Source organism: Marmota marmota, unplaced genomic scaffold, assembly GCF_001458135.2.
Source record: "Marmota marmota marmota unplaced genomic scaffold, marMar, whole genome shotgun sequence".
In the NCBI taxonomy this organism is placed as follows: Eukaryota; Metazoa; Chordata; class Mammalia; order Rodentia; family Sciuridae; genus Marmota; species Marmota marmota.
The window spans coordinates 9846208-9867878 of record NW_026000240.1 but is presented as its reverse complement, the minus strand read 5'-3'; positions in this window follow the sequence as shown (position 1 = coordinate 9867878).

Genomic DNA, 21671 nt, shown 5'->3' with positions numbered 1-21671 from the left:
TAAATGTCTTAACCTCTACATGTACTGATTTTTCCATTTGCAAAGTGATGTGTCATAAGCAAACCTAAATGACCTCTGAGGATAGGGTAAAATGTAGTACAAGTTAGAATAACAAAAAATATCAGAGTTAATGATGGCATAAACAGATAAAGATGTAAAGTGTTCCAACACCTTTTCAGAAAGGAGTATATTAAAGGGCCAGGGACACTTGATTAATACCACCAACAGAAAAGTCCCGCTATGGGAAAAACCAACTTAGTTCACACATTGAACACACACACATCTTCTCTTCACCATAGAGTAATTTCCCAATTAGTTTCAATGGAAGACCACAAGAAATATCAAATAAAAATCCTGAATGTGTGATATTCTATCACTCCTTCCTGTACTTGCCCACCCACCCCCAGTCCCTGGTAGGGTCTATGGTCTGGGAAGCTAGTCAGATGAACGTGGTTCATTAGAACACAATGATAACAAGCCAGTGGTCATAACTAGTGCCTGCACCCTCAGGCTTGAATCAGAGGTGGGCACTCCTCCTGCCAATCTGTCTTTTATTTTGAAGCTGAGTATTCACGGTCTAAGAAATAATAGCCATTAACTAGTGACTTCATTTTGTGTACCAGGTTATGGATGGAGAGTTTTTTATACATTATATAAAATCTTCAGAAAATGACTAAAGTAGATTTTTGAATCTTCTTTATCCAGAATAGGAAATGAAGGCACAGAGATTTAAAATGATTTTCCCAGTGCCACTTGGTTAGTGGTATTAAAACTAGTTTTTATATATTTATTTTTTATATTTTTAAAAAATATTTTTAGGTCTGGATGGACACAATATCTTTATTTTATTTACTTATTTTAATATGGTGCTAAGGATCAAACACCGTGCCTCACATGTGCTGGGCAAGTGCTCTGCCACTGAGCTGCAATCCCAGCCCCAAAGTACAGTTTCTAAAGCACAAATTGTTTCTTTATACTTTGATGCTTTCTTCTTGTTACTAAGTTTACAAGGGTGAGATCTGTGGTGATAACCAGTGTCCTAAATGGAAAGGAACTAATAGGCATCCAATAGCTTTATCTCTATTTGTGGACAGCATTTTAGAGCATATTATTTTTCCTACAGGTTTGAAGATTTATTAGTTTTCAAGTTGCTCATAGTTGCTATCTATTGCTGTGCAACAAATTGCCCCAAATCATGGCAGCTTAAACACTGGCAATCTCAGTTTCTGTGCATAGTTTAGCGGGGTACCTCTAGCTCAGGAAGTCAAGCCTCAGGTGGACCCTGTTCTTGTGTGAGGCTCAGCTGCTGTGAGGAGTGCAGAGATCTGCTTCCACTCCCAGTGAGGTGGTCCCTCACCAGGTGAGCCCTCTGACACGGCAGCTGCCTTCACCCAGGATGGTGGTCCAGAGGAGAACATGAGACAGCATTCAAGACAGCAGGTGTGGTCCCTCGTGCCTTAATCTGAGAAGTGACATCCCATCCCGTCTGCCATATTCTGCTCATTAGATCCAGATCATGTTCACAGGGTAAAACTCGTGTAGGGAGATGCCTACCAGAAGGGTGGGGATCATTAGGGATAATCTTAGAAACTGCCAATCACATGACATAGATTATCGTTCTGAAAATAGAGGATCAGGGTACCTACTGGCAAGGTTCTTTAACTCCAGAGTTGTTACTGTCGGTCACCAGTGTCAACTAACAGAAGGCCAACTTGTTATGGCTCGAACAAAAGCAGAAAATTGATTTGGTTAGGTATCTCAAGAGCATGTGTGGGTTGGGTTCTGCCTCTTCTCCCCGGGGCCTGACTTTCTTCCACGCGGCTTTATCACCTGGCAGCCCCACTGTGCGTCATGCAAAGGTTAACTCAGCTAGCTCCAGGGGAACCTCCCGAGAGTGGGCAGCGTGTGCTTGTACAGTGTCTGGGGCTGCAGGCTTTTCTGGACAGAAAGATAAAGTTCTCTGAATTGTTAAAACCACATCATGTGCCATCCTTGGTGTGGCGCTGTGGTCACTTCTACTTGAATCATGTGAACTAAGTGTTTTAGGGAAATTTGGCTCAAACAAAGAAAAAGTTACAGGGAAAGGGGGTCATATTATGGACAGAAAAAAATATAAGATAAAAACAAAGAGAAACAGCCACAGTGTTAGGGACTGAATTGGGTGTGTACCCTCTAAATTCACGTGTTGACGCCTGATCCACAGTGTGACTGCACTTGGACTGGATGCCCGGGGGGGAGGTGACAAAGGCTGTGAGGTCAGGGCCTGGACAACATGCCAGAGCTCTCTCCTCTCTCCAGGGACACATGGAGGAAAGGCCAAGTACAGCTGCACATCCAGACAGCCATCTGCAAGCCAGGGACAGAACCCTCCCCAGAATGAACTCACCAGAACCTTGACCATGGATTTCTAGCTTCTAGTACTTTCAAAACTAAATTTCTGTTCTGTGAGTTGTCCATCCTGTGGCATTTTGTTATGGAAGCCCAGATAGACTAAGACGCACAACAAAACAGATGTTCCTATATATTTTCAACAGTACTATATGTTTTTTGTACTATGTAGAAAAGTACATTTCAAATTTTGGTTTTAGAAAATTATAGCACATTGGCCTTGATGATTTATAGGAATATTTTTCAACTATATATAAAACCCTGTCATGTTCAGTAACAAATAACCACATACTGTGTGGTTTAAAACAATAGAAATATATTCTCTTGCTGTTCACGAGGTCAGAAATCAAAGTTTTGGCAGAGCTTGGTTCTTTCTGGAGGTCCCAAGGGGGGACTTCCTCACACCCTTCACAACTTGCGGCCTTGCTGGGGATCCTGGTGCTCCCTGGCTCGTGGCTGCATTACCCCCATCACAAGCCCCCTCCCTATCTGTGTGTCCTGTCTTCTTCTCAGAAGGACATCAGTCATTAATTTAGGGCCTGTCCCAATCCAATATGAGCTCATTTTAACTTGATTATTCTGCAAAGACCCTTTTTCCAAATAAGGTCACCTTCTCAAGTACTGGGTTTGTGATTTTCACCCATCTTATGGGGGAACATGGCTCGACCCACAACACTGGGTCTCGTGATTCTTTTAAAAAAAAAAGGCATTAAAAATGGAAAGAATTTCTTTTAGCCCTCATTTCACTTTACTGGTTCCTATGAAGAAACCAGAATCATTTGTAAAAGAAAAGTTTGAAATTCCTAAATTGATTAAGACCCTCAACTGGGAGAATCCAACATATTATCAGTAAAACTCAGCTTATCATGGATTTTTCATTAGCAACAGGACAGTACATAAACTGTTAAACATTGCTCGCTTTCTGATTTATACTTTCACGTAGGATCTTTCCGCACATGGCTCTCTGTAATTTGGGCTGGGTGCTCAACATCACTCCCCTTTGCTGAGGTGCCTGGTGTAGACACATCACAGGCCGTGACACAGGACAGAACCCTGAGCAGGAACATTTCTAGCTTCTTCCATTTAAAGTCCTTATGGTATTTACAAATGCAGGCCAAGTGCAGGTGGCTTGGTGGGTTTAGTGGTCACTCTCTTTGCACGCCCGCCGCACGGTATTCCTGGTGAGAGCACAGACACTGTCGTGCTATGGAATTCTTCTTCCCTGTTAGCTGATGCTTGTCTCTCTGTCACCAGGACATGAGTTCTGATCATCTTTTTCCAAACTCTGTAAGTTTGGTTTGGATTTTTAACAAGTTCCATTAAAATGTTCTTGTTTCTTCATTTTGAAACTTTTATATAAAACTTTTGAAACTTTTGTATAAAAATGCAGTATGTAGCTACTATCTGATGCAATGATTATCACATTTTTGCATTTTGTCATTTTCCCACTCTCTTAGCTAGAATACCATGGAACACAGTTGAACCAGAACGTGTGCCCCAAAGCTCTCCGGTGGGGATGGGGTGGTTATGCGCCAGGGCAAAGAGAGATGAAAGAGAATGGGGACATGAGACAAGGAATGGGGTGGATAGGAATCCAGGAATGGCGATTCTCCAAGAAAATGCGATCAATCATACAGTCTGTGGGATATGGACAAGGCTCATGAAATCACCATAAGTGTGGGGGTCTTAGGTGGGGAAGGGCATGGGGTGGAGGCACCAGATTTATCCAGTGGCTCACCATAAAGGAAACTCCAGAAATGGCGGCACCTCTCAGTATGCACCGAGCACTGACACATGGTGTGCACAGAAGCTCCCCCAGGCTGAGGAAAGAACCACCCAGTTCTAGCACAGATGACAGCACCTGTGACTCACCTAGGGAGTGCTCCTCATCACTAGCTAGGTTGGAAAACTTGTGAGTTGGAGGGATCAGGAGGAGTATACAAAAGAGGCTCATCAGCAAAGAGGTTATGTAGTAGTACAGTAAGCACTGTTCTGAGTTGGCCTAACAAATCACAAAAGCAAGACCCTGGACAAAGGAATTGTCTAAGTAACTTAATACTATTATAGAACTAGGATCCATGGTTTTGTGTTTACAGGAAAATGAAGTCATCCAACCTTCAATGTAATTGGCAATAATCTTTTTATTAAAAAAGAAAGAAAAAAATATTGTAGACTTACAAAGAAGTAAGACAATGTGAGCCCCATTAAAGAGAAAATGCAATCAATTAAAATCAGTCTAAAACTGGCATAAATGTTAAAATTCATATACAAGGGCATTATTATTATTTTATAAATGTTCAAAAAGTTAAGTGGAGACATGGAAGATTTAAAAACTATCAAACTTGATCTTTTAAATATAAAACTGATGTGTTATAAAATGTATGTTAGTTAGGATTAAGTAAATTTAAAATTGTATAAGACATTTATTAAACAGAAAGACAGAAATTTAAACTAAAATGAAACTCTGAGAAAAAGTAATAATATTAAAGATTATAGAAGAGACAGTGGTCTTTGGGACAATTTTGGGGAGTCTATTCATATGTAGTTGAAGTCTCTGAAGAAGATTCTATTATTTAAAAAGTGACTGAAAAATTTCCAGAACCATCAGGTACAAGAAGTTCAGTGAACTCCCAGCAAGGAATCATGAAAACTGAACCAAGGCATATATCTATTACCAAATTGTAGAAGATCAGTGATTAAAAAAAATATTAAAAGAAACTAGAGAAAAACACATTATATACAGAAGAACAATGCTCAGAAGGCAGGGGACTTCTGTAGAATAACAATAATGAGAACAATAAAAGTGAGAAATCAGGGGAACCACCAGTTTCATTTCTAAAAGGACAAAATGGCGCCCACTTTATTCTATACCCACCTATATTATCCCATTCTATAACCCCCCACTTTTTTTTCAAAAAGTAAGGAGGAAAAATATTTGTTTAACATATTTCAAAGAAAAAAATCATCATAGGACATGCAATACACAAGATGTGAAAGACAATCTTTTAGCAGAAGGAAAATGATACTGGATGGATATCAAGTGAAAAGCATTGTAAATAGTAACTTCATGGGTATATGATTTTTATTTCTTACTATTCAAAACTTAAAAAAATACACTTGACTGAATATGATATCAATACTTTGTGGGCATTATTACACATATAAAAATAAAATGTGTGACAAAGTTTATAAGGTTTTTACATCATAGGTGAAGAGAATGGATATAATATTACTTAAAATTAGACAACCACAAGGTAAAGCCTTTCACTCAGTCCTCAAGAAAACAGTGAGATACAAAATGATTGCCCCAAAAATCAAAGACAGGGGATAAAATGTAGTAAGAAAATAGCATTTAATTAATTTAAAAGGTGGGAAAAAAGAAAATAAATAACAAAGGAGAAAAATAGAAAACAAAGGCAAGATGATAAACTTAAACATAACCATATCAGTAACCACATCAAATGTACATGGCCTTCATATCCTAAGTGAATAATGTAAGTCAAATTTGATACAAAGGCAAGATTCTCTCATATCCTGACTATAGCAGATATAGCTTCATAATAACAAATGGATTAAAGACCTTGCAACAGAGGTCCTGGTGGGACAGCAGAGATACAGCAAGAGCTTAGCATGTGCAAGGCCCCCAGTTCAATCCCCAGCACCAGGAAAGATACTGAAATTGATATACCATGAAACACGAAGTAGAAGAAAGCAGAAACCAGAAATGAGTCCCCCTGTAACCCCAGGTACCTGGAGGCTGAGGGACCAGGATCATAGGATAGAGGCCACCCTTGGCAATTTAGTGAGTCCTTGTCTCAAAAATCTCAAAATAAAATTTAAAAAAGAGCCAGGCATGTAGCTCAGTAGTAGCACACTTGCCTAACATATGCAAGGCCCTGATTTCATCCCCCAGCATTGCAAACAAGAAAACAGAAAGAAAAAAGATTAAGCACATAAGCTAGAAGTCTATATGGCTATTAGACAAAAGAGGTTTCTGAGTGTCCTTTAAAATCTTGATTTCACAATGGTGAAGTCTGATTAAGGACATGGTTGAAAGAATGTAAATACCAGCCACAGAATGAAGAAAATAGTCGCAAGTTGCATAACTGATAAAGAATTTGCCTCCTGTATTTATTAAGAGCTTTCAAATAATTGATAAGATGATAAGAATGAGATCTGGGTAGATCTATTGATATAAATATAAATCAATGTCACTTTCCATCCATGAGGAAATTATCATTTCCCAATAATAAATAAAATTTAAAAAGTAGATGTAGTAAGTCCACAGAAGAGCTATAATATGATTTTATTAGTTATTACTTTAATTGTATGCATTTGGGGGGTTCATTGGGATAACATGACATGTGTATACAATATGTAGTGACCAAATCCCAATAGTTTGCATTGACATCTCCTTAGACATTTAATAAAATTTTATTAACCTATAATAATTATACAAATTTATGAGGTAGAATCTGATACTTCAATACAGGTCTGCAAGGTGTATTGATCTCATCAGTTAACTGACATGGACATCTTCGTAATGAAGGAGACTGGTGGTCAGCATGAGCATAAGGTTGGCATTTTGAAGAAGCAAGCCACGTCTCTCACTCCAGTGGGCAGAGGCACGTCCCTCAGACATCAGTGATGATTCTGCCCTAGTTCTCCATCTGTTTTAAGGGGTAACTGGAACAACAATGCCACTGTTTCCCATTTAGGCTTTCATTGCTTTTGATTTAATCTCTGAGTTTGCTATTTCTCTTTTAATTTGTTTTAATTTCTGTTTTTTATTACTTTTCCATGAAAAATCATGGCACCAGTTTATCTTTTCTCCACCTGATCACAACTCAACCGAGATGGATTTTTTGTCTCATTGATTTTGTGCCTTGGGGAATGAGTCAGATTTTCTGAACTTCGTTCCATCACCACTTCCTTTACAAGTACTTGGTCTGAGATCTGGAAGCGGCTGTTCGATAGATGTATTTCCTCTGTTTCCCGAGTGTCTTTTTCTTTATTCTTTCAAAACTGTGACATCTGTGAATGATAACTCGCAAAAGTTTCTGAAACTGAACTTGATGCACACCACAGAGTTTGCACAGGCAGACAGTAGATGCACCTAACTAACGTTTCCCAGGGAGAATAATATGCCTCTGTCCTTCATTACACAGTCTTTCCAACTTTCTGTGGAAGTGTCCCTACACTGCAGTTTTCACACTAAAGGGTGGTTTTGTCCCTTGGTGAGGATGCCTCTGTCAGCACGATGAGCAGAGAAAAGCCCCGGCTGCACTGGGGAGTGTATTGGAAGTAAAGGGTCTGTGTTGGTGCTGCCTTTTCCTGTCCTGTGTCTTGGTACATACCCAACTAGGAGCCTGAGAGCTGAAGGCACCAAGATCTCGGGGCTCACAGCTATGATGAAGCACTAGCTGGAAAGTTTGAGGCTGAACTCCACCTCGAGTGAAGTGACCCACCAGCTCACCGAGAGTGCATGAGATCAAATTGGAGACAGAGAAATATTTCAAATGACTCTGAAGGCCAGAGTTGCCTGGGAATTGTTTTTCCTGTATTTCAGCATTCACAAAATATTTTTTTTCAACAAATCACAGAGTGTAGCTAGTGATTTTCCATTTCTAGATGAATACCAAGTCTCTAGATTCCTTGTTCTTTAATTATACCAGGCCAAGTGAAAGTATGATCCTCAAGGTCCTGTGGCAGTTTTACTATTTGTGCACTGCTTCTGAGAGATTTCTCAGCATCTTAGATCCTCATTCCAGTCGTCCATTAAGCACTTTTAAAATCCACTGTGGTCTTAGCATTTTGTCCACTTCCTGTAAGTGAAGGAGGCTCTGTTCACTTACAGACCCTACAGTTTAGTTGGGAGAAGAACATAAACAGACCATGGCAATAGAATGTGCAGCATGCCATATCACAGGGAGGCACAGAGAAGTGAAAGACACGTCAACTTTTCCTCTTGTTTAGGCTCCAACCTTGAAGAATTTGAATTCATCAGCTTTCTCTGTCCATCCTCAAATCCTGAACATTGGCGATGCTGTAACCTGCAGCTTGATGCTGTAACCTGACACATCAGGCTAGCCAATGTGACCCAGCCCCGGGTGCTTCTGTCCCCACCAGGAGCAGATCTGTCACTTACCTATTCCAGTTTAAGTTATTACAATGCCTATTGAGAAAGCCACAAGAAAACTGGTTAGATCTGACTGACTCGAAATAGAATTTAGTCACAGGAAAAGTGTCTGTTTTAGGTCAAAAGTTTCAGAAGAACAAGGAGTTGCTAGGTAACTACCAAGTGTGATTCATATTCTGCAAATGATAGAGCTATAAAAATTAGAAGTTAGTTTGTTGAAAGTATTTCCTCGTTTTCTCTGATGGTGTTAAGTTGGGAACTTCTGATTCTGTAGCACAAACTGACATCAAAGCAAACAGATGGTTGGCTTCTGCAGCAGGGAGGTACCGGCTTTCCCCAGGCCTGGCTGCAGACACAGCAGGATGTGATGTCCTGAAATTTGAAGCAGGTTTTCCCTTCATTTCCATTTTCTTATTGGTATCAAGAAGAAGAAAGAAAAAAATGGTATTAAGTGAAAGTTTAAAGAGTTAATGAGTTGTGTGATTCCAAAGAGGGCAAAGAGCAATAGAGGTTAGAGGAACATCCTGTTAGTTTAAACTGATTTTCCATTTTCTAGTGGGACAGGTAGCCCCTGCAGGTAGAGACTATCCTCACTGCATGCTGGTGACACTCAGGACTCTGCCCAGTGCTTGGTAAACACTCAGTAAATATTTGGCAATGACTATAGAAATAACCAGATGAAATTACTTTAATTTCACATTAACATATTCTGGGAAGGCTTTGAAGAAGAAGTCAACTGGGACACGTCCCCCTTAGGTCTTTGCTCTTCAGGACAAGCCCCAAGCATGCTTGCCTTCTTATTAGAACAGTACGCATTATTTTCAAAGGGCAGGAGTGTTTTCAGTAGCCAGAGTCAGACTGATAGAATCAGACTGATTGAAATAAACACGTCTTTACAATTCTGATGTAGTGTGGTCAGAAGTCCTGGGCCTGGTGGAAGTCTCCTTCACAGTTCCCATGAGGGAGGACCTGAGAGTCTGCTTGACTTCTTGCTTCTGTTCAGCTGCCTCAGAGCACCTCCACAGCACGGGCAGGAAGGAAAGCCAGCGTCTTCACAGCAGCAAAGATAACTCGTGCTGAGCCATCTGCATTTCTGCCGCTAAAAATTGATTTTTCTTAGGAGTGGTTCCTTTTATACATATTTAACTCTCAATGGCTGGGGGCTTCTCTGTTAGCTTTGAATTGTCAGTTATTTCAATACTGTGTTTTATTTATTTTTTCCTGTGAAAACAACAAAAAAAATTTCTTAGGAAAATGTAATTTCTATAGAAGGAAGTGACACTGTCTGAAAGTCATTATTAAAATGATGGGCTAAATGTTAAGCTTCTTAAAGCAAAGGAGAAAATTTACATTCATTTCTAATTATGCTGTATCAGCAGATTAAAAAAATACAAAGAGAGCGTAAAATTAGCATAAGTCTACAAATGAATCAAAATTGCTTTTAAGATACTTTCTCTTTGTTAGGCGATCAAAATACTTACTTCTCCTCTGTAGGAAATGTCTTCTGCCCCACATAGACCTCCTGATTGGCTGGGTGACTCTCCACCACTGGGTCTTTGCACATCTCTCCCAAGTGTAGCTCTTCATTTTGCATCTTATAGTCTCTCATGGTCTGTCTTTTAATAACCAGTTCCTTGTCCATCTAGGTCTCTCCTTCTGACAGTCTCTGAAAAAGACGTACACACCTCTGTGTTGGATTGAAGTCTGCAGTGCTGTGGGTAATCAGCCCACTGCTCTGACAGCTAATAAGAGCAAAAGGATAATAAATATTCTTATTCATCCGAAAATATACTAACGGCTCATTAATAGAAGATGAAATAGAGATTGAATCTTCAACAACTTTTATTTATCTTTCCATCTCAGAGTAAATTTGACTAACTTGGTGGGCGTGTTAAAATAAAATGTTTTGCTTGATTACCTTTTAGGACTTATTAATATACCCGTGGAATTAAAAAGAATACAGGGGACTATAAATTAAAAATTGAGCTGCCTTCCTAACGCTGTGTATGACTGCGACCAAGTCAACTCTGCTATTTTCAAGTGGGTTATGAAAAAATAAAAAGACACTAGGGTTTTCCAAAGCTCAAGAGTAAATAACTCCTCCAACAGTTTTATAAAAATATTATTATAAGAATAGAAAACTGACATGCAAGTGGAGAAATAATACCTTATTTCAGTCTTCTGCCCGGTTGGTGATATTGTTTAATTAAAGCTACATTTAATTATAATTGGATAACTGCCATGATGGTGGGCATCTTCATCTTCACGTGTGACAGACCATATGTCTGAAAATGACTTTCAGCCTCACCTTCACGGTTATCACCTGCGAGCAAAGAACAAAGGACTTTTCGTCTCTGTATCTTTCCATTTAGAATTACTAAGGAGAAAGGTCAATAAACACAACAAAATACAGTTCTTTGAGACAAGTACCTGAGCATTGTCAGTACAACATCAAATATTAAAGGACTTCTGCCTCCAGAACTATAACGGTCATTATGTTCTCAAATTAAGCCACAAAATGCCAGCTATGTCATTTCAGTTGGGTTGTGTGGGAGGAAAGCATTAAAGACACAGGTAACATTATGAAACTACATTTTTCATATCTAAGTTCTAGTCATGCAAGAAACAGCCATAAAACTTTGACTCCTCGAATCCTGTCACAGCTGCCTGTCATTTCTTATGTTCTCCTCCATGGTTCTCTGGTGTTTTTGAACGGATTCCCTTTAATGCATGTTTTACGAGGACTCATTGTGTCACACATGTCGGTTTTGAGATCCTACTCTAAGCACACCCAACTCGCCCCCACCCCCACCTGCCATTTTTTTCCTGGAATAGTTTGAAGTGACATTAGCAGGGAAAAAATATGCTTCTTTTGGATTGTTTCTTCTCTTTAATGTTCTGGATGGTAGACATCTTTTTGAATGTGGACTTATATCCTATAGATTAGTGTTACGTGAACATGAGATGATTCATTAGATAAAATAGACAGATGTAAATAATCTATTCATAGGCAAGCTAATTATATCAGTCCGAATAAAAATGAAAACTCCCTATTTGGATTTGTCCATTGGCAAATAAATGTAAGAGGCTGGCCAAAATATAATTTAATTCCGTTGGGACTGATATTTAAGGAAAACAAAATAAAAATGCTCAAGTTTTGCCAGTTCTTTTATATATTCTTCTCTGGGCACATAATAATAAAAACAACTTAACCGAAAGGGATGAGTTTGTCCCCATTCCCAAATTCTTATTTCTCTTTGATTGTCAATAAAGCAACCAAATTACATTTTTATTTTTTAATATAAATTCACCTCTTCTTCTAAAGTTTTACAGAAAAAAATTTTTTTCACTAGCATTAAAAAGAAAAATTCCAACTAAAAAGAAGTCAAGCCTTGAGGGAAAACTGAAGGTCAAGAAATTAATTGAAAAACTCTCCAACTCTGTTGGAATAGTGCAATGTCACCCATACCTTCCTAGCAAAACCACCAGCCAATCTGGGTTGAAAACATGTAGCTTATTTAGGCAAAGGAGAGCGTGCAAGGCGCAGGCTGGCAAGCGCAGACCCTGAAGGGAAGGGGATGTGCCACCCAGGCTGCTCTGCTCGGTTTCAGCCACGCAGGGCGTGGGCTCAGAGTCAAAGTGGAAAGTGGCCTTCTGTAATTTTTGCTGAGCCCCTGGGAAGAGAAGATAAAAATGTAATGGCTACCAAGGCAGTGCAGACCCAGGGGACCAAGATCCCAGGGGAAAGGGATCTGCAGAGAAGGGAGGTCAAGATCTTGCCCGGAGAAGCAGGCCAAGCCTTAAACTGCAGGGCTCAAGACACTGACAACCAAGAGAACAAGGCCACGGAGAACTCGGCCAGTGCCCGACACTGCCAAGTGTCATGAAGTGACCGGAAGTGGATGCCTGCCCAGGGAGAGGGTCACAGAGGGGAGCCTCCTGCTCTTTTCTTTTTCTTTTTAACATTTCCATTTTAATTGCACAAATGTATGGGGATATGGTGTGTTAATTCAATACATATACACAAAGTTTGATGCTCAGATCAGGGTAGTTAGCATTCCACTCTCCTAAACTTTATAAAAACTTTTTTTTAAATGGGTAATAATTGCACATATTTATGGGATTTGGTGTGGTATTTCAATACATGAATATGATATGCACTGATCAAATCAGGGTAACAGTTTCATCTCTTATCACTACTATTTGGATCCTGGGGGCTTCTTTGTTTTAGTTATTCATAAACTAGGTAACAGGATATTGTACACTCCAGCCACCCCACCATGTTATAGAACACTACAACTCATTCCTTCTAGCTAACTATGCTTGGTACCTGAGTAGTGGGTCCACACTTTCAGGAGTAAGTGCAAAGTAAAGATGTTACATCCTCTGTAATGCCTGACACTAATCTCATACTGTATCACTCCCTGATTAGACCAGGGGAATCTGTGCCTATTCTATGGGCTAGGATAACTAAATCCTGTTTAAGAAAGATAACATCATCCAGAACTTATCTTGGCATTTTAAACATGGACAACGTTCAGTATTCAATAAAAAAACTTGGCAGATCTAAAACAGAAAAGTACCAAATGATCAAAAAATGAGAAGCTGGTATTAGAAACAGACTGCAAATCTGGTTTTAGACTTACAAAACAAGGACTTTAAAATAACTAATTAATAAATTCAATAAAACAGATAATGTAATGAAGAATTTTGGAACAGTATGGGAAAATATAAAACAATTACATCTAAGTTCTTGAACTGAAGGATAAAATAATTGAAATTCAGTATTCACTGGGTAAATTCAGCAGCCAAGCAGACACAAGAAAACCAAAGTTTAGTGAACTGGAAGATAGGTGTGAAGAAAATAACCAGACTGAAATACAAAGATAATAAAGGATGGAAAAAAAGAAAAGGGATGAAAGAGATAAGGAATATGGAAAATGGCATAATGTGGTAGAGCAGAGGGGGAGGAGGGGAGGGATGGGGCTGGGCCAGAGGGGGAGACACATGCCAGCCATGCTCCAGGGCTGAAGGCAGAAGTCGAGATACATTCTCAGAAGACTGCCTCCCAAATCACAGATGAAGAAATATTTTCACACTACTGAAACTGATGGGAAAATAAAAATAAAAGAAAATCTTAGCCTACCCAGAGAATGTTTTAAAAAGACAAATTATTTGAGTTTCAGATTATAAAATGCATTTTCTTGCATGCTCATAGTGGCCTATTTCTCTAATTTAACTCAATTATTCAACTCATCCCACCATCTCTTATCTTAGGAACTTGTAAAAAATACCAAAAACAAAAAATATCTGGACTTAGACAATTTGAATGGCAGAGAATCCTGGTGTGTGTGTGTGTGTGTGTGTGTGTGTGTTTAACCTTTATTTTGTTTTTTTGCTTTTATGTGGTGCTGAGGATCGAACCCAGTGCCTCACCCATGCGAGGCAGGCGCTCTACCACTGAGTCACAACCCCAGCCCCAAATCCTGTTCTTTTAAAAGCAGCTAGTTTGTTCTCCCCCTTTCCAGGATGCATTTCCCCCCACTGGTTATTTCACCCAGGTGCCAGGGGTGACCCCTCTGCTTGGCTGACTGGGAGTTTTAATCTGCAGCCAGGCTATTCCTGCTCTGCAGACCCTCTTGCAAATCTCTCCCCCACAGCAGGGCAGCGGACACATTTGCACAGTCCCGCATTTGCACTAGCTATGAAACTTGCATCGTAGCTCCATCATGAAATGCTTATGACTCGGGGAGTAATTATTCCACATTTAAGAAGACCAAGATATAATTTTCTCAGTAATATACTTAAACAGACAGTGGCCCCTCATCCTGGTTTCTCTTAGAATCAAATTTAAAAGACAATAACAGGATAAATTTCATTTTCTTTGGATTTCTATCTTGTGCATTTTTGACTGAGAGATGCGTTCATCTGAACGAGGAGGGACAAGACAAGCCTGGTGGATGACCCCTGAAATGGCAGTGCGGGAAGTGATGTAGTAAAGCACAGCTAGAAACCAGGAAAAGTAGAGACAAGAATTGTTAGCATCAACAGGAGAGCATTCTAGATCAGAGGGAAGGAGTGAGGTTTATTGTCAGGCATCTTACTGCAGATTCCATTGTAGATATCTGAGCCTCTCTTATGGGTCAGTCTTGGTTTCAAAACTCATTCTGAACAAAATGGGAAATATCTGCTTTCAAGAAACGTGTGTGTGTGTGTGTGTGTGTGTGTGTATTCTAGCTGTGATATCCCTTAAGATGATGTTGGCTGTTTTTAAAATTTTTTAAAAGGACACAAAATGTTTTTATGTAACATTAAAACAACAACATACCCCTGCTGGCATGGTAACTTCACCATCCCAAGACGCTCAGCTCCCATGTGGATTTTTTTCTACCCACACATGGCAACAATGACTTCCATCTTCAAGGTAACTCACCCTTCAGGACAGCTGTGGGGTACCAGCCTTCATGTCTATTGCCAGATGTCTAGAAGAGGGAAGGAGGAAAAGGCAGAAGGAGACTATCGTGCTTTAGGGAAACCTTCGAATGGTACTTCCCTAAGACTTCCACTGACACTTCTTAAGTAAACTTCACAGGAGACTGTGGTGTGGACTGAGCTCCTACACTAGTTCTACCAGAACAAACCAAAATGGAGATGCTCGTGCTAACATTCCCCATTGCCAAGCTGGAGCTGGGTTCTTTATCTGACTTGAGGAATCAGGAAAGAGAGGGGTAGGGGGAAGCTCAGCCCTCAACCAAGCCAACCTGAGCCAGCACAACAAGGAAGTCTCCTCTGCTTCAACTCAGACGAGGAAAGTAACCTAGACACAAGAAATCTGATTTTGCTATTTCTCTGTTCCCAGCTCCTTGTGTCTCAAAGCCAAGCTCTTTTGCTCAGCTCATTGGAACTATAATTCCATTTAAAATGAAGTGTTGTTTGATTTTTAAGAAGGCAATTAAAATCTTCAAATTTATTGTAATTTTGTCTTTTGACAACTCATTGATCAGAAACTATTCATATGAAAACCTTTAACTGCAAGGACGGTTGGGAAAAAGCAGCTTTGTTACTGCTCCAAATATTGGATTGTTCCTAAAGCAGACAGACAATGATACTCTGTAGGTATCCAGTTGCTCTGTCATGGATGGAAACACGTGAATATAGTTATTTAAATAAAATATGACTGAATATCCTAGTGTAATTTTAAAAAGCCCAGCATAGATTTTGGCTATTATTTTGTGATTTTTTTTTTTGCTCTTATGTTCTTCAGGCCATGGATATACTGATAATTATGGGAAAAAAATTTTCAGGTTGACTGAGGGTCTGTTTTCTTTTGCTGGCCCCATCTGTGATTGTTCATCTAAATCTACTTCTGTTCTTGTTCAATTTCCAAAGAGCACATTTTTTAATGAGACTTGAAAAATGATATAAGCTGTACAATAATCTTACAAGATTATTTACAAGTACAAATAATGCATTTGAGTTCCTGATACTCCCATATCCAGAGGGTTTGCAGGACACACTCTCAATCCAACCCATTTCCAGTTACTTATGTCAGGAACACATCTAAGTATGTTCCAAAGGCATCTTCAAAGTTCCACCCCAGTGTCCTTCTTTCTTGTGGTTAGTTACTAGGAGCAGCAGGACCACCCTTCTCTTTCATGGACTAGTTTTGTGAAGCTGAAGCCCATTAGAGAGTTAATAGGGCATATTGATTACTCCCAGCCCTCCTTCCCTCCTCCACACTATTTGAAATTGAATTAATAGTTAACTCCTCTGGATAAATAATTCAGTTTCCTAGTGCAGAGGCTTGGCCCTTCCCAATGTGCTTTCCTGTGCACCCAACTTTATTCTCTCAATCATGCTCTGACGTAGATTTGCGAGTATTAGCCCTGCTCTTTCAGATTATGGAGGCTACCAGGGGAAGGGTGAATTACACAATTGGACGGTGGCCGATTGAAAATGAATTTTACTATAATTACTGTCCTTCTTACCTTCCCATAGGAGATGGAATTTTTCAGCTAAAATTATTTCCCTGTCCTCCTTTTAGCAATATAAAGGGCCAAGAAAGTTCCGGTCCTTTGCTTCTCCCTCCGCCTGTTGTTTACAATCATGCCTTCACCCTCCCCTCTCTCTCCTCTCCAGGGCAATTTGTTGTGTATCTCTCCCTTAATTAATGCTTATTCTTCACCCATTGGTAGGGAGAGCAGGAATGAAATATCAAAACTCACTCTGTAATTACAGATTCACTCCTGCTGTGAGGCTCAATGACAGGAAGAAAATTTCAATTAAGCAATTACCACCTGCCTCTGCAGGCCTAGTGGCTCTCCCTCTCCGTGACGTCAGCAGCCCCCTCTGCCATATGCTGCATCTCCATTTCCCATGGTGTCCTCTCATGCGGAGACCTCCACATGGGACACGTGTGTCATGGAGGAGCACCACATGGGGCCCCGTTTTGTGCTTCTCCAGCCCACTCGCTTCAACCTCTGTGACAAGAGTAAAATGGGGACCAGCAAGAGGCCCCACATTTTCAATGCCTTGTCAAAGTCTGGCTGTCCCCAGCCTGTGATAATATGGAAATGGCCCTCTCCTTACTGTGCAAGCCCCGCTCACATGTGGATTAGCTCTTTGAACACCGGGTCCATTTCTTTGCTCTTATTGTTAGCACTTGTAAGCCAGACCCTGCACAGAGACAGACCATCCAGTTTCCAGCTGAGAAGACCTACTTAGGAGAGCCTAAGAGAGGAAGGGCATCAAAGCCTGTGAAAGTGAGGTCGCTTTCCAGATGCCAATCAAGCCAACTGCACCATGCTTTCCTGCCTGAAAGAAACGACATCAGATTCCAGCAAGTTGCTGAGCACAAATTATCATTATTTGGACAACCATGGCACTTGGAATCCACCACCCTATGGCTGTCCACTGGAATTAACTCAGAATAACAATATATTCTATGGATATGTCTTATTGATGTGACTTTCAATAAGATTACAAAGTATACATTTAAAACTATATTTTCAGGGATAATTTCTATAGTTTGTAGGTATAATACTATAATACTAGCATACTATGATACCATTAACAAATATTTTGTTACATTGACATTGTGATTTAAGACTGCTTTACATGTTATAACCATGGCTTTAAGTCAAAGTGCCTATTTCCTATGTGACTAATGACATTTGACTAAGGATACCAAAAGTTTTGTCTAGAAAGTTTCATATTTTTATATCTTGTTTTTCCTTCTGTGTGACCGACTTTGATGTTTAAGAAACAAAATGTGAAAGAAGCACTGCTCTTTTGTATTATTCTTTTATAAAAAGGGATCTAGGATTCTGAAGTGGGAGTGCTCAGGAGGAGTTTATTAAATATTAATACCATTGGAAATGTATTGCAGAAGTTAGGAAAGTTATAAAGAGGATTGTAGAAAGTCCTTCAATTTAAAGAAACATGAAAAACGTAAAAAAATATATTATTAATTAAATCTTCCCCCCAATCCCATACTCTGATATGACAGAGCCTGACCAGGTAAATGGAGACCACATTCCCCTTTGCAAACAGAGGGTTTTGATGGCTCCCTACAGGACCAAGCCCGTACTTTTCCTGTTTGTCTTCTAAACCCTGATAGTTTGACCAAGGCCTTGCTTAACCTCTCTGATCCTACTTTCTCAACTGAAGTTTCAGTCAAAACATTTTACTGTAATATTCTGAATAGTTCTAAGCATCTGCATCATTCTTCGTGAATTCTGTCAGCCTACAGTGATTACTCATGGTTATGGGTTCCTCAAAATAGATGAGTTGGAGTCATAACTCATAGCACCCAAGGATGTGACCTTGTTTGAGAATGTGTAATTGCAGAATGTAATTAGGTGAAGATGGAGTCATACTGCAGTAGAGGGGCCTTCAATCTAATTTGACTGCTGGGTTTGTAAGAGAAAGTCACATGGAGACCCAAACACATGGAGCACACCATATGGAGACAGAGCCTGGAGTGCCGCACCCGAAAGAACTGTCAACCGTCATCAAAACCTAGGAGAGAGGCATGGGACAGATGCTCCCTCGCAGGCCTCACTCCTTGATTTTGAACTTCTAGCCTACATAAATGTGAGAGCATAAATGTCTTCCGTGGCGCTTTGTTATAGCAGCCCTAGGGGATGAATGCCCCTCCCTTGCCAACCTTGCCACCTACATGTCTCTGGAGTGGTTTGCGCTTATGTACCAGGTCCCCTGAGCCCTCTCTGAAGGAGTTGTGTATCGCGACCCTTGTGCCTACCTCGCATTCCCTCCAGCCATTGCCATGGTAACCAGCTGCCCACATATCAGCCTGACTTTACTCACCTCCACCACAGTGCCAGTCCGTTGAATTCCTCTGGAGCCTTCTCCTCCACCTGCAAGTGGACTTCTCTAGACTGCCCCACCCACTCATTGAACCCAGAGGCGTAGAACCAGCAAGAGTCTCCACCCCAGGAAGCGCCTGCAGAGGGGATAGTGGGCACACACCCCTCTGCGAGCAGCCTGGGTGGACAAGTCCAAGAGGCGTTCTTCACGGCAGCTGGCAGGCCCCCAGTGGGACAGAACCCTCATGACCCACAGGAACCAGCTGGACACAATAGGCTTGGATTGCCTCCCTCCTTCCGGGTTTCATTTTCCCTACTTCTCTCCACTCCCTGGGACCACTGCCTGAAATCACCCCATTCATGAGACCTCTAGTCTCCAGTGGTAATTCACAGGTGGAGGTTGAGCAAGGGAAGAATATTTCCTCACATCTCCACTCTTCACGTGGAAACCCCACCTTTCAAAATTATTAGAGTGTGCATCAGAATCTTCTGGAAACAGAAGACCTCGTGTAGCCTGGTGACACTGTGGTGGCTGTCTTCACGGTGGGCATGCTGAGTGGCCTGGCGTCACTGTGTAGGGCCCAGGCAAACACCAGGAGCAGATCCTTACTCTATTGTCTAAATATGTAAAAGTAATAATTTAACCCTAATAAAATGTTAAATAAAATCCACACTCTCCTTCCATTTACACAAATATGTCTTTATAATGGCTGGAGGGTTGGGTTCAGATTATCTGGATTCAATTTTCTGAGTAATTTTAATAACTCTCTGGTTTCCTTCACTTAGGAAAGTTTACGTATTTATTTTTGTTATTCTATTTTAACCAACATTTTGTTTGCCTTTTTCTATTTTTTTTTAATTATCTTTAATGTGCCCTATTAGTGACTGGAAAAATGACAATGTGGTGACACTGTAAAGCAACTCATGCACCTGGTTCTTTGGTAAGTGATTTGTAAAAAGCATAATTGAAAATAGTCTTTTGTTTTGAGCTCAAATGATATGTATCATAAAGCTATATAAATTCAAAGTTTTATTATTATTATTTAGTTCTGAAAAGGCTTTTCTCTATCGGTTAATTATTTTGCTTACTTTTTTTCCCACTGGCTCCAACCATGTTCTTCATAAGTCACCATAAAATATTGTTTATGAAGTGTCTCCTTAGAGAGCAAGTCCATTATGAAATTCTCCCGTGTATGCCAGTCTCTGAGCTTCATGTTTGAGCTTGTGATCATGAATAGAAGCACCAAGATGTGTCCAGGTATGTTTAGCTCCACTGACCTCTGTTCTCCTCGCCCCTGCCTTGATGTCTTGATGGATAGTTTCGAAATATCTTGGAAATGTGAGTAAAAGTGCAATGTCTGCTATTTTCATGGTATATAATATATACTCTAAAGAACAAAACATGGAGTTGACCGGCCATGCTGTCAAGACCAGGTTGTCCACTCTAGCCAGGACGACCCTCAGGCCTCCCCCATTGAGAGATTCCTGAATTATCTGGACTCAAGTTTGAACAAACTTTTTATTCAGATAAAATGGCATACTCAGATAATGTAAGAAGTTTTCCAACACATGGTGCTGGAAATGCTGAAGAATTGTGACCGAAATATTTTTAAATGTGTAGTTGAAAACACAAGGAGAAGGTGAGATCTCTGAACCAGTAGTTTAAGTCCATATGTGGGGCCAGATCCTGGTCAGGGCTCTCTAATTTCCAATGCATTCTGAGGTGAAATGATAATCACCACAATTTTTCAATCTGTAATTGATACAGCAATTGCCCGACTAGAATAGCATTTCATAAGTTAAGCTGTTATTGTCATTTCTTGTTCTGACCTACTTTGTTGCAAAAGATCAAGATCCAATGGAGGAAAATACACAGAGGTGGCAAAGGACGCTTCCGAAGAATCCATCACAGGCATTTACAGCACTATGGCGCACACATGCAGTCATTAGAAAGCAAAGCTGAAATGTGTTACTCCTGGCAAATTTGCTGAGAAATATGTCAAATACTCCATGAGTCTAGTCCTGATGGGATGAATTCTTAAATAATTTATATTTTCTTCGAGGAAGGACTAGCTAAAAACTGTTTAAGGAACTACTCGGGAGAGCAGTGCTCACCAGAGATGGTGATTCTGCACTTTGACACTGTAACTCCTATAAGGACAAAAACAGCAAAACTGGTCCATAATCTTCCTCATGTGAACTCCTGATGAAGAAGATTCTTTTTTTAATTTCTGTTTTATTTTTTTAGTTGTAGATGGACATAGTACCTTTATTTTATTTATTTATATGTGGTGCTGAAGATTGAGCCCAGTGCTTCACATGTGCTAGGGAAGCACTGTACCCCTGAGCCACAGCCCCAGCCTCTGACGAAGAAGATTCTATGGACAGAAAATTTCACAGCTTCTTCATTTTTTTTAATAAAAGTGAGAAAGTTGTAGAAATGAATAATCTAGGAGGTCAAAGTCATCAATGGCTATGTAGCATTTAGCGTTTTATATATTTATATACACTAATTGTTACTGTTATACAAACATGCTTTCCTCAAATTGGAGTTTTTTCATTCAACAAATGTATCTTGATCTTTTTTTTATATTCCACCACATTTGGCTTTATCTCCATATTTAATTGCTACTCCATTAAATGGGTCTATTATTATTATTTCCCCCTCGCAAGGGACATTTGTTTTCTCAGCTACCAAAACAAAGCCAAGTCAGCAGCTTTGTGTGTATGTTGCTGTACTTTGAGCTTTTATTTTTGGAGGATATGTTTCTAGAATTGAGCTATATGAAAAGACAAGATCATTTCCGGCTTAATGA